The 11,916-nt window shown below is 43.5% G+C and overlaps 1 protein-coding gene and 1 pseudogene across 1 annotated transcript in view; one reads left to right on the top strand and one right to left on the bottom strand.

Annotated features, from left to right (window-relative positions):
* The first annotated feature begins 509 nt into the window (after positions 1-509).
* The window catches only part of Atg10 (autophagy related 10), a 285,450-nt gene continuing 274,043 nt past the window's right edge, over positions 510-11,916 (top strand). Inside the window, exon 1 of the mRNA XM_021180551.2 lies at positions 510-586. The gene's annotated coding sequence lies outside the window, so the exon portion shown is untranslated. The remainder of the gene's footprint in view (positions 587-11,916) is intronic.
* LOC110308167 lies at positions 3,641-4,099 on the bottom strand (annotated as a pseudogene).

Genomic DNA, 11,916 nt, shown 5'->3' with positions numbered 1-11,916 from the left:
CTGAGATATCCTATTGATCCCCATGACCCCTAAGACTCCTACATCTTCTGGTATTTTCCTTGGCCCTACCATTGCCTCTTGGTTTTATTTTACTGATTGGTATTTTCTGATTTTTGTGCTGCAAATGATAGTTACTAGCACTGGAATTCCTAACTTCTCGCCCCAGCCTTAAATGGGCGACAGTGACCACCTCGTTTAGCTGGCACTGCTTTCTAGGCTCTTGGGGATGCTCGCGGCCCGCATCCTGGCTCGCACTCTACTTGTCACGAGTCCCCTGTTTATAGCCAGGCGTCTAGTATGACTGCGTATGGGGAAGGGAGTGCAGATACCCTGGCTCGGGGTTGCCCCTGCCTGGCCTAGAGCACCACGAGGGTTAGGCTCGGGGAAAGTGAAGGTTGCTGGCGCCCGGGTTGCAGGAAGGTCTCGCCCGGACGTCACCGTGCAGCCCCACTGCGCATGCTCACCGCAGCGCGGGCGGAGCTCCTCCTCTGCCCTGTCGCCCCTGTCGCTCCTGCCGCCCTGGCCCCGCCCCGTCCCACCCCGCCCCGTGCGCGCCGCCGGCTCCAGGTCAGGGCGAGCGAGCGGGGTGAGTACACCTAACCTCGGCGACCTAACCACGGCGGTACCTCCGCCGCTGCCTGCAGCCCTCGCCCGCCTCCTGGGACCTGAGAAGGGTGGAGGACTGGCCAGCCCGTAACAAAAGGCCTGGGAGGTGGGCGCGGGCCGCCCGGGCGACCTTTCCACCTTGTGCTAGGAATGTGCTCACGTGACCTTGAAACAAAGGAAGTTAAGTGACTGGCAGGCTTTCAGATTTGCAGCCAACACAACCCCTCCCCCCATAATCTATAAAACCCGGAAGGAGGGGGGCGGAGATAAAGGACTAGTTAACTGATTTATAGAAGCCATACTTGCATCTGTAGTGATAATTTTGAAAATCTTGGTAGTAAAGCCCAGGGTGGTCACAGTCTTTCAGAATCAAAATGGAGCCCCATTCTCTGCAGTAACATGTTTTCGGCAAGATGTAAATTGTTTCCAACTGTAAGGAAAAAAACCAAACCAAAACAACCAGAACAGTCTTGGGTTTGTTTTTGAGAGAGATTTGTACTATGTAGCCCACGCTGGCCTGGAACTCTAGACAACCCTGCCTTTGTCACACAAGGGCTGGGATTCCTAGTGGACACTCTCATGCCTGTTTTACCTACCTTGAGCCTCTTGCCTCAGCCTCTCCTCAGAGAAGCTGAGTTTACAGACCCTATCACAGGTTACAGGAGCCATCAGCTTCCCTCCAGTGCTTGTGTTCATGTTTTAAGTGTTCTTTGACAATTGGCTTGCTCTTTCTAAGTGCAATAGTTCTTTTCCATATAGTTCTTTGGGTCATTATAATGTGACAGTGGCCCCCACTGTGGTGATGAAAGCGAACATTTATGATGGTTAGGGTTGGAGAACCCAGACCCTGTGCAGGACTCAAGTCTATTTTAGGATTCCAGGTACCATTGCTCCTCGCTGCTTTCAAAGTGTCAGATATTGACAGGAGAAAATGACACAGAATGAAAAACTTAGAACTAAAATTCTTAGTCATGAAAATGACTTAGAATGAAAAAAAAAATTAAGAGCAACAAAGGAGTTAAAAGTCTCACAGAGCAGTTTTAAAGATGTCATGCCTGAGCTTGATGGCCTATCCCTGTCACCCAAGTGTGGGGGCAATGGGCTATACACACCCCAGCCTGGCATAGCTAGAGGCAGAGCTACCTCCATTTTGAGGCTAGCCTGCACTATGCATGGATAGATCCTGTCTCAATGAGCAAAAACAAACAGAAAGTTGTTATTTATATTTTAATGGAAGAAACTAGAATAAATAATTCTAAGCTAGATTCATTTGAATGTGGAATATTTCAAGATTAGGGTGTAGATCTTACTATACAAAGTGGGGATATCTAAGACAATGCTTTTAAAATCCTATCTTTCCCTGTCTAGATATTCTAGATTAGGCTAGCCTCGAGCTCCCTGGAAAGCTAGGGCTGACCTTAAGCTGATCCTGGCTCCACCTCCCAAGTTCTGTGTGTATTAAACACAATGCCCAGTTTATGTGATGCTGGGAATTGAACTCAGGCCTTTGTGCAGGCTAGGCAACCATGCTGCCAACCTTACCACACTACCCCCACAGTTTCATATTTTAGACGGGGTCTTACTGAGTCCAGTGTAGTCTAGAACTCACCATCATGTTGCCTCAGCCTCTAGAGCATAGACATCTACTCCCATGCCCGGAACAAATTATATCTTGATAGCACTTTTTAACGTTCAATAGATTTCTTAGAAACATAAGCATCCCTCTAGGAAAAACAGTAAAGCTTACATAAGTAGATAGTTTCAGAGTGAGGCTGATTTAAATATTATCTTGAGGCCTCAAGATGTGCTTTGGACCTCAGAGGTTATGTTTGAATCACAAGTATAATCAACATTCAAAAGAAAGCACTATAGAGAGTACCTGGTGATAGTACTTTGACAGCAGGCTATAAAAACAATTGGAAGGTAGGATAAGAGAATATTGTGCTCTTCTTGACCTTCTACTACACTGGGTACATCAAATACTCACTGGTCTGTAGTAGCCAAGGGGGAGTGGCTACTTCAAGCTTGTCCTTGAAGTTAGGGTTACTTCATATTACCGAGCACTATCTTTCCAAGAAGAGCTTTCATCTGCCTCTTGGTGCTCTGGAACCCACCGTGGTCTGCTACTGCTTACTGTTTTAAGTGGACTCTCTCGAGTGTGAAGGCTCCTTGTAACCTGCTTACTTCCTGTTCCCCAGAGTTTATTGTAGTCCTCAATCCACTCTGAGTCGTTTCAACCTATTTCCAGGTTCGTGATTGCTCTGTCTACATCTTTTTCAGTGCTACAAAGCTCTTTTCATTCATAGTTCCTGGGCTAGTTGGAATCCGACTTCCTCCAGAGCATAGGCTGTGGGCCTTGGCTGTTCTTGGCTGTTACTGCCTTTAACTGCCATAGCAAGCTGCTTTTCCTGTATCTCGGCTTTCTCATCTATAGAGAAAATTATAGTAACACTCAAAAGGATCTATGTGGATTTTAGTTACCATGGTTTTGTTACATAGGAAAGGCTAAGTAATGCTATTTTTAAGTATTACATCAATAACCCATATTAATTCTTCAAACAGTGATTGTATAGTTTATCATTGATTTTATTGTATTTTATTTGTGTTCTTTCAGCTTGGAAGTCTTCATATAAAGTTGATTACCCACTGTGGAAAGCAAAGCCATGATTTATTCTTATTTATAACTTTTCTTTTAAAAGTCTCAAATCTCTCAGGATGATATTGAGGGCTCACTATTTTTTCTTCCTATCTTGTTATCAGGTTTCTTTTATATTAGCCATTTTATCTGTGTTGCTTATAATTTTAAATTCATGTCCTGTCTGTCCCAAAAGTATTTGAGCTGACTTATAACCTATAAATGATATAAAAACAAAGATAAATCCTGGTCATGAAGATATGAAGCTTGAGTAAAAAGATATTAGGACGAGTGACACAGAAATACATCCAGTATGGAGCTGCACATTTTTTTTTCTACTTTTTTTTTTAAAGCTTACACAAAGCAGTCTATTAATAGAAAATAGTTTGAGAAGTCTTTTTCACAGACGGCGACCATGACGGCCCCCCTCCCCCTTCCTTCGAGTGCTGTCAAAGGGGATGGGGGTGATATCCTCAATCCACGCAGTCTTCATCCCAGAGAAAGCAAGAGCTCTGAGGGCTGACTGGTCCAGGGGTCTTGGTTCTGTTTCCTCCTGTGGCCCGGAGTTTGATGTGCAGGACAGTGATGCCCAACTCCTTGCACCTCTGGGCCACATCCTGGGAAGCCAACATGGCTACATACGGATAGGACTCATCTCGGTCAGCCATCACCTTCATTCTGCCAGTTACTCCGAAGATGGTTTCCTTGCCAGAAAGATCTGTAACATGGTCCAGGGTGTCACTGAAGGATGCAAAGATGTGGCAGGCAACAAATACATTCCCTCCTTCAGCCACCTGAGGTCCCAGGCTGATGACCTGTTCTTCCTTCCTTTCCTTCCCCTTGTGAGGTGCCATTTCTGAACGTGCTCCCCAGACTCCTCCACCAGAACTTTTTTCTACTTCCATACAGTCACCGAGGCAGTCACAGATGGAGTTCTGAGCTTCATGATGGTCAAAGGAAAGATGGAAACATACCACATACTCTGCACAAACACAGCTTACTGTTATAAAAATAATTGGGAATTGTTGCCTGAGAGGTCATTACTGTGAGCTCTCACATCAGCAAACAAAAACTCAGCTCAGTGAAAACTGTCAAGTTCAAGGAAAATAAAACTTAAGCTCTCACTAGCAGCCGACCTGTAGCTAACGAGTTTCCACTGGAATCGTCCAAATAAGGCTGTTGCTTCCCTTAAAGTTTTCAGATAGCTCCTTACCTTGTTTTGTGTTCCTGTCTGGACAAGCCTTTGCCTTGTTCCTCTATGGTAGAGCCCCGGACTGCTTGCATTCTGGAACTGCCCAATTCTTGAATCACGTAGCTACTCGGCCTCTGAAAGGATCAGTGTACCATGATTTATCTTTTAGCACTTAGACATGAGCATGGAGTGCATGGAGGGCCGGTTATGGCTGGTTATGGCCATAGGTGTCAGAGAGAACCCAGACGCTGTCATTCTCCTCATCTTGTTGACCTGTAACTGACTAACACTATATATAGGAGGCTCTACTGCATGATAATGATGATGATGGTGGTGGTGGTGGTGATTTTGAGACAGTGTCATGTAGCACACTGTTTGGGTAGAACTGGTACTCACTTTTTAGCTGAGGTTAGTCCTTAATTCTTCACTCTCCCGACTCAGGTCAGTTTTGCCATATCTTCCAGCTTCTATTACTGCTATGTTTGTGTATGTGTGTGTTTTGGGGGTGGGTGGGTTATAGGAATTGACCACAGGCCCTTTTATTCCTGGATACACCCCCAGCTCTCTATTAGTATTACATTTAAGAAAATATATATTTTGTGTATACGTGTGTTTTTGTGAGTTGCTGCCATGTGTGAATGTGTGCCCATGGAGGTTAGAATAGGGTGGGGTTCCCTGAGGCTGTAGTTAGACTTGTGAGCTGACCTATGTGAACATGGGGACCTGATCTCTGGTCCTCTGCAAGAGCAGCAAGTACTATTAACTGCTGAGCTGCCTCTTCAGCTCCTTTATTGGTAATGTTACAGAGAGTTCTACACTGTAGAATGCTTTGTTAGGCCTTGTCCTTTAGCAGTAAATGACAATAGCAGACTATGACCGTCCTTTTTGATGACTCAGTATGATTCTGCTTATTTCATTTACCTTACACAGCAGTCCCTAAACATGAGCCAGTAGGTTCTGCTTAATCTATACTCTTTCCCTTGCTCCCATTTGCATATGCATGTATGCATGCATGCATGTTTATATGTATGTATGTATGTATGTATGTATGTATGTATTTGTACGTACCTTGTACTTTTTATACTGTCTTTGTAAGCGCTCTGCCTGCTTTTTGGAATGACTTTGTTTCCACCTGGTGGGTCATGTTCAAATTTCAGATTTTAGTTCTTGAAGAATTTTTTTTTTTCTTTTTGATTTTTCGAGACAGGGTTTCTCTGCGTAGCCCTGGCTGTCCTGGAACCCAGGATGGCCTAAAACTCAGAAACCTGCCTGCATCTGCCTCCCAAGTGCTGGGATTAAAGGCGTGTGCCACCACCGCCTGGCTCTTGAAGAATTAAATTCATGTTTTAAAAACTTTCTGTTTTGGAGTCTTAGGTTAATTTTGGTTTTTATTTTTTTCCCCATGAGGACCCACAAAATTAGTATTTTTAGGATACATGCTGCAAAAATAAACAAAATGTTTGTGGAAATAGGGCTGCTTAATGTCTGGGCAGGGTTTGCAAAAAGAAGAATGAAGTTTCTGGTTTTTTATATTTGAATTCCCTTCCTTACCACCCTCTCTTTTCTTTTCTGATTCTCAGAATGGTCTTATGACATAGGCTGGCCTGGTACTTGTTCTGTAGCCCAGGCTAGCCCTTATCTGCCTCTTTTCCTCCTCCTTCAGCTTCCCCTTGTCAGAGGATTGTAGGTATTTTCTGCTATAACTGGGTCCCATCTACTTTCTAATTTTAGCTGTTTTCTCTTCACATTTTGCTTTTAGATGATTTGTTGTCTTTTAAAATTAATAATGAAGAGTAGTTTGTTTGTTTGTTTATTTATTTTGTTAGGTTTCAGGTTTTTTTAGCTATTATAGAAAAAGGCTTTCCCTCTTCAACCTTATAATTTAATTAATTAATCAGTTATTTTGTTATTTATTTATAAAGACAGGGTCTTGCTGAGAAACTTTTGAGGGCCTGCAGCTAGCAGTCTGCAGATCTCAGTTTCTAAAGTGCTGGAATTACACATGTGCATCTCCTCACCTTTAGGGAAGTGTGTGTGATGGTTTGGCTCAGGGAGTGGCGCTATTAGGAGGTGTGGCCTTGTTGGAAGAGGTATGGCCTTGTCTAGGAAGTGTATCCATGTGGGGGTGGCTTTGAGACCCTCCTCCTGGCTGCCTGAGGACAGTCTGCTCCCAATGGCTTTTAGATCAAGGTGTAGAATGCACAGCTCCTCCTGTTCCATGCCTGCCTGGATGCTGCCATGCTCCTGTCTTGTTGATAACGGTCTGAACCTCTGAACCTGTAAGCCAGCCCCAATTAAATGTTGCCCTGGATAAGAGTTGCCCAGTTCACAGCAGTAAAACCCCAATTCAGCGTCTCTTTCCTTGTTCAACAGCTTCTTCTTGGCCCTGAGTTGACACTGATGTTAGTGAGACAGAGGAGGGCCTTGTGTGACTTGGTATTGCAGACTCAGTAAGCACGTGTCCCTTATCTCCCTCCCTACAAGTTGATGTCTAGGGTTCTTCCTCTCAGTATTTCATTGGGGAACAGGTGAATGGGTACAACTGCAGTTATGGAGGAAGGGTACATATCTTCTGTATCCCAGCAAGGTTTCCCAGTTACTTCCTCGGTGCCTGTAACCTGGGTGGTGTTTTTGTTCCAGTTACAGCTTTCTAATTCAGGGTTTGAGGAAGATGGTGACGAGGCTGTGCCACTCACTCTTTTGAAAGCTTGTCTGTCATCCTCTCTGTCCCTTCAGGTCCCTACTGCTGGCGTAGTAGCACAGTATTCAGTGTACCTACCATATTCTTCTCTGGCTGTGCATATTAAAGAAGCTAGAGAGAGCGTGGGGGTTGAAAACCACTAGGAGGATGGTGACTTCGTGGGTTCCCTTGCATGAGATACAGGCTGGAGGAGAGTGAAATGTTTCCATGCCCTCCTGGGACCTGCTGCTGCAGAGGCCATAGACAACACATGCTCTTATCAGTGGGTTTCTCCCTCCAATCCAAGAACATGTTGCTTCCTGTTTAAACTTTGATTGGCGGTATGTATTGTGAGAAGGCAGGGAGGCAGACTGACCTGTTAGGTAGCTGCAAGCCTGAACTGCTCCCTCCTCCCTTCTGATGGTTCTTCAAGCTGCCTATTGGGTTGCCCCACCCAGGCTGCCATGGGCCTTGAAAGGCAGGCTTTTAGCCACCAACCCTATCACATGATCTGCTTTTGGTCACAGTTTTCTGGCACGATTGCTTTGCAATCATTTCCTCGGTAGTTGTTAGAAATATTTACTTGGAGGTGTATAGAATCTTATAATTGTTTTGGTCTCGCCATAGGATTTCACATGAAATCTACATTTTCTTTCTTTCTTTATTTTTTTCTACTTATTTCATGTATGTGAGTACACTGTAGCTGTCTTCAGATACAGCAGAAGAAGGCATTGGATCCCATTACAGATGGCTGTGAGCCACCATGTGGCTGCTGAGGATTGAACTCAGGACCTCTGGAAGAGCAATCCATGCCCTTAACCGCTGAGCCACCTCTCCAGCCCCTAAATCTACATTTTCGAGCTTTGTCTGTCAGGGACCCTGCGAGGTACATGAATAACCAAGCCAAGTTGTTGTGAAAGCTGAAGTTTCCCTCTCATAGTTAGATTTGTCTCTCTTGCCCCCCTCATCCTCCCTTCCCCTCCGTCCATTCGTACTCAGTCTCCTGTTTTACTGACTCAAGTGACACTTCAGCTTAATTGTCTGCGACCCTAGCCACAAGCTTGTGCCACCATGCCTGGTTTGAAATGGCATGTTTTGGCGTGGTGTATGACCGTGGGCCCGAGAGCGCTCTTGAATAAAAATCCTCTTGCAGTTGCAGCAAGACCATTTCTTGTGTGATTTTGGGTGTTGCCTCTCCTGAGTCAGAACGTGGGGGAGTCCTCACGTTGTGGGTCTTTCAACATCATCTATATTTATAGTTATAATACTATGGGGTTCTCTTTTAGTATGATTTTGGAAGTTAAAATTTCAAGTTAGCAGATATCATGATGGATATTATCATGATCTTTTCCTCTATACACATCATCACGATGTGGTACTCACCTCTCTCCTCCATGCCCTCCTTTAGCCCTTGCTGTCCATTCAGTGGGTCTCTTTCTGTGGTAAATCGTCTTCCCTCACACTTTAACACCACCCCAGTTCCATTCTCTTTATCTAACAGTACTTGCTACTTTTCATGGTCAGTGGTGCGGAATTATCCCCAGGAAGGACAAACATGAATAACATGAAGGTGCTTCCTTTAAGTAGTGAAAAAGGATATTTAATGTTTAAGTGTATTTATAGCATGTTCTATTCTATATGTGTGTATATTTATTTATAAGTAACCTTAAATCTAGGGAAACAGTTATATATAAAATAATGATTCAATATGCACTGTCTTATAGATTTATCATAAGAAATATCTTCCGCAAAAAAAAAAAAAACACACAAACAAGCCAACAAAACAAAGCTAAAAACCCCACACATACATAGATCTAGTTCCAAAGACATTAAAGAACACATGAATATATGTGGTGTGGTAGTGAGAAAACTGTTTCTAGTTGGGTGAGATCATCTGGGTAGTGGTCATACATGGTATGACAGCTCACTGAGCTGTACAGCAGCTGGGAAGCGTCCTCACCCTCTCCTGGGGCTGACTGAACCTAAGACTGGAAAGGTATGAAAAACATGATTCTGTTTTCTCAATCTCTGAATTCTACTGAAGTCATTGAGGAAAGATTTGGAATGGGGAAAAAAAAAGAAGGAAAGAAGGAAAGAAAACAGTAAGCCACAACAACCGTCAATACCAGGCCTGTTTAGCCATACAAGCAAGACTCAGGCCAGACACATGTATTAGCTCCTTATACACCATGACACAAGGAGCCGGGACTCATTTGCAGCTTTCCGTATAATTAGAAACAACAGGTGTATTGGCTAAGATGAGAGGAGAATTGAGATTTGCTGAGCAGTTTATTTTTTGTTTTTGTTTTCTTTTAGGAGACAAGGTCTTAGTGTGTAGTTCAGGCTCACCTCCAACATGAAGCCAGTCTTCTTGCTTTAGAAGAAGTTCCCCAAGTGTTAGGGTTAAAGGCATGGGCCACAACTCCTTGCTAAACACCACCTTTTTATTGACAGTTCAGTCATTCTGGTGTTACTGCTAAAGTCTAAATTCACTTTTTTTACCTGATTTTTTTTTTTTTTTTTTTTTTTTTTTTTTTTATAATTTTTATATTTTTTTTTTTTTTTTTTTTTTTTTTTTTTGGAGAAAGGGTCTCCTGTAGCCCAGGCTGGTCTCCAGTTTGCTGTATTGCCAGGGTAGCCTTGAACTATTGGTCCTTCTTCCTCTACCTCCCTAATGCTGGAATTAGAGGCAAGTACCTACACATCCAGCCAGTTTGACTGGGCATGGTGCCTCACATCTGTAATCTCAAGCACTGGGGAAGCTGATGCAGGGGGATTCCCTCAAGCGTACAGTTAGCCTGGTCTTCACGTTAGTCCAGGCCTGGATGGGTTACAGAGTAAGGGTCTCTTACAGCTTATCAAAATAAGCTTGTCTAGAAACACACAGTTGACACACACTAGGCTTTTGAGGCAAATGGGATTATTGGTGGTGTTACTGGCTAATGAGCCACATTGTAATTATTTCATTTTGGCCTCATTTTCAGGCATGCCCTCTAGGAACTGCTAAGACTATGATTTCTGCTTCTATTAGTCAGAGGAAGAGGCAGAGGCAGGCTTGAAAAATATGACTAAATATGTTGATTGCATTATGTTTTTATTTTTAATAAGTTGAAGTATTCTTACTTGAGGAAAGAAACAGTTATTCACTCATATTTCATTTTGGTACCCTGTTGAGGATTTGAGTGAGATTAATAAACTTTTAATATGGTGTAGTTTCAAATTTGCTAATCAGGTTGTGTTTGCGTTATAGTATATAATGTTCTTCAGCAAAGCTCAGTCCTTAGATAAGTTTAAAGTATACAACCCAATATTAATTAGTGTCTTAGTATTCAGTCATCTTGCTGGTAGCACACTGATATTGATTATAATGCATGATTATTGAATGAAATATTTCTACTAGCATTTTATTATTTTTATTTTTATTATTTTTTTTCTTTTGGTTTTTCGAGACAGGGTTTCTGTGTGTAGCTCTGGCTGTCCTGGAACTCACTTTGTAGACCAGGCTGGCCTGGAACTCAGAAATCCGACTGCCTCTGCCTCCCAAGTGCTGGGATTAAAGGTGTGCGCCACCATGCCTGGCTCAGGATTTTAAAACTCTTAAGTATATAATTCATCTTGATGTGTTTTTTATTTTTTAAATTTATTTTTATTTATTTCTTGAGGGTAGGTTACACTATGTAGCTCTGGATGGCCTGGAACTGACAGAGATAAGCCTGCTTCTGTTTCCTGAGTGCTGGGATTAAAATGTCCACCACTGGGCATGACAGTGTATATTCTTGATGAATTGAATTCTGTTTGTGGTGACTTGTTATTTCTTGGTGTTACCAGGATTGTCCATCATTCGCACAGCCCCGTTTCACTCCTAGTTCTTCATCTTTTTCTCTAAGTGTTGAGACAGACTCTTGCCATCATATGATTTGGATGCAGGATCATTATCTTCTTCCTTCAAGGATCTTGCTCTTCTCAGAATGCTTCCTCGACTGGTCATCTGTGGATCAACAAACTCTTCAGTCAAACTTGTGCTAAACCGACCTTACCTCTCTCCCAAGCCTGTCCTTCCTCCAGGGATCGCTGCTGAAATACTCTGCAGGATAGTTGTGTGGAATCGTCATGCTCAGATCGCCCCTTGCCTGCATTTGAATCCCTCCAGCCTCTTTGTTCTACTCCAGTGTTCACCCTGCACAACTCTCATCCAGTCAAGACCAGACCACCGCTCTGCTGACAGCCAAACTACAGATTCCGTCAGAGCTTTAACTCCAGGCCCCACAGCCCTCAGCACAGTTCCTGCTTCCTCTCACACCTCCTCATGTGCTCACAGGAGTTCAGGAGATGGGCATGGTGGTCTATGTTGGCAAACCCAGCATTCAGGACATCCAGAAAGGAGGACCAAGAACTTGATGCCAGTGTGGGCTGTATAGTAAATACCAAGCTAGCCAGGGATATATATCAAGGCCTTGTCTCAAAAACCAAACCAAACCAAACCAACCAACCAAAACCCTGAAACCCATGTTTGCATATTTGGTCTCCATTTTCCTTTTTGTTTGATTTGCTCTAATTTTTCCTTTTGGATGTTTTCTCCATTGGGTGAATTTTGTCACCATTTATCATGATTCTCTCTGTAGTCTAGTATGGCACATACATCCAGGAATGTCTGATCCCTGCCACAGTGGAAGTGCTTGTAGCTTCATTTCCTCACCCCCTTTCCTGCTTCCTTGCCTTCTGGGTTGATCTGCACTGGTCTCAGGAGGTCACCCTCACAGGAAAGACAATTCTGAAATGCCCAGCGCTTTGGAGCTTTACCTC

Source organism: Mus caroli, chromosome 13, assembly GCF_900094665.2.
Source record: "Mus caroli chromosome 13, CAROLI_EIJ_v1.1, whole genome shotgun sequence".
Taxonomy (NCBI): Eukaryota; Metazoa; Chordata; class Mammalia; order Rodentia; family Muridae; genus Mus; species Mus caroli.
Note: the sequence above shows the minus strand (reverse complement) of the source record. Positions and strands in the feature narration are given on the sequence as shown.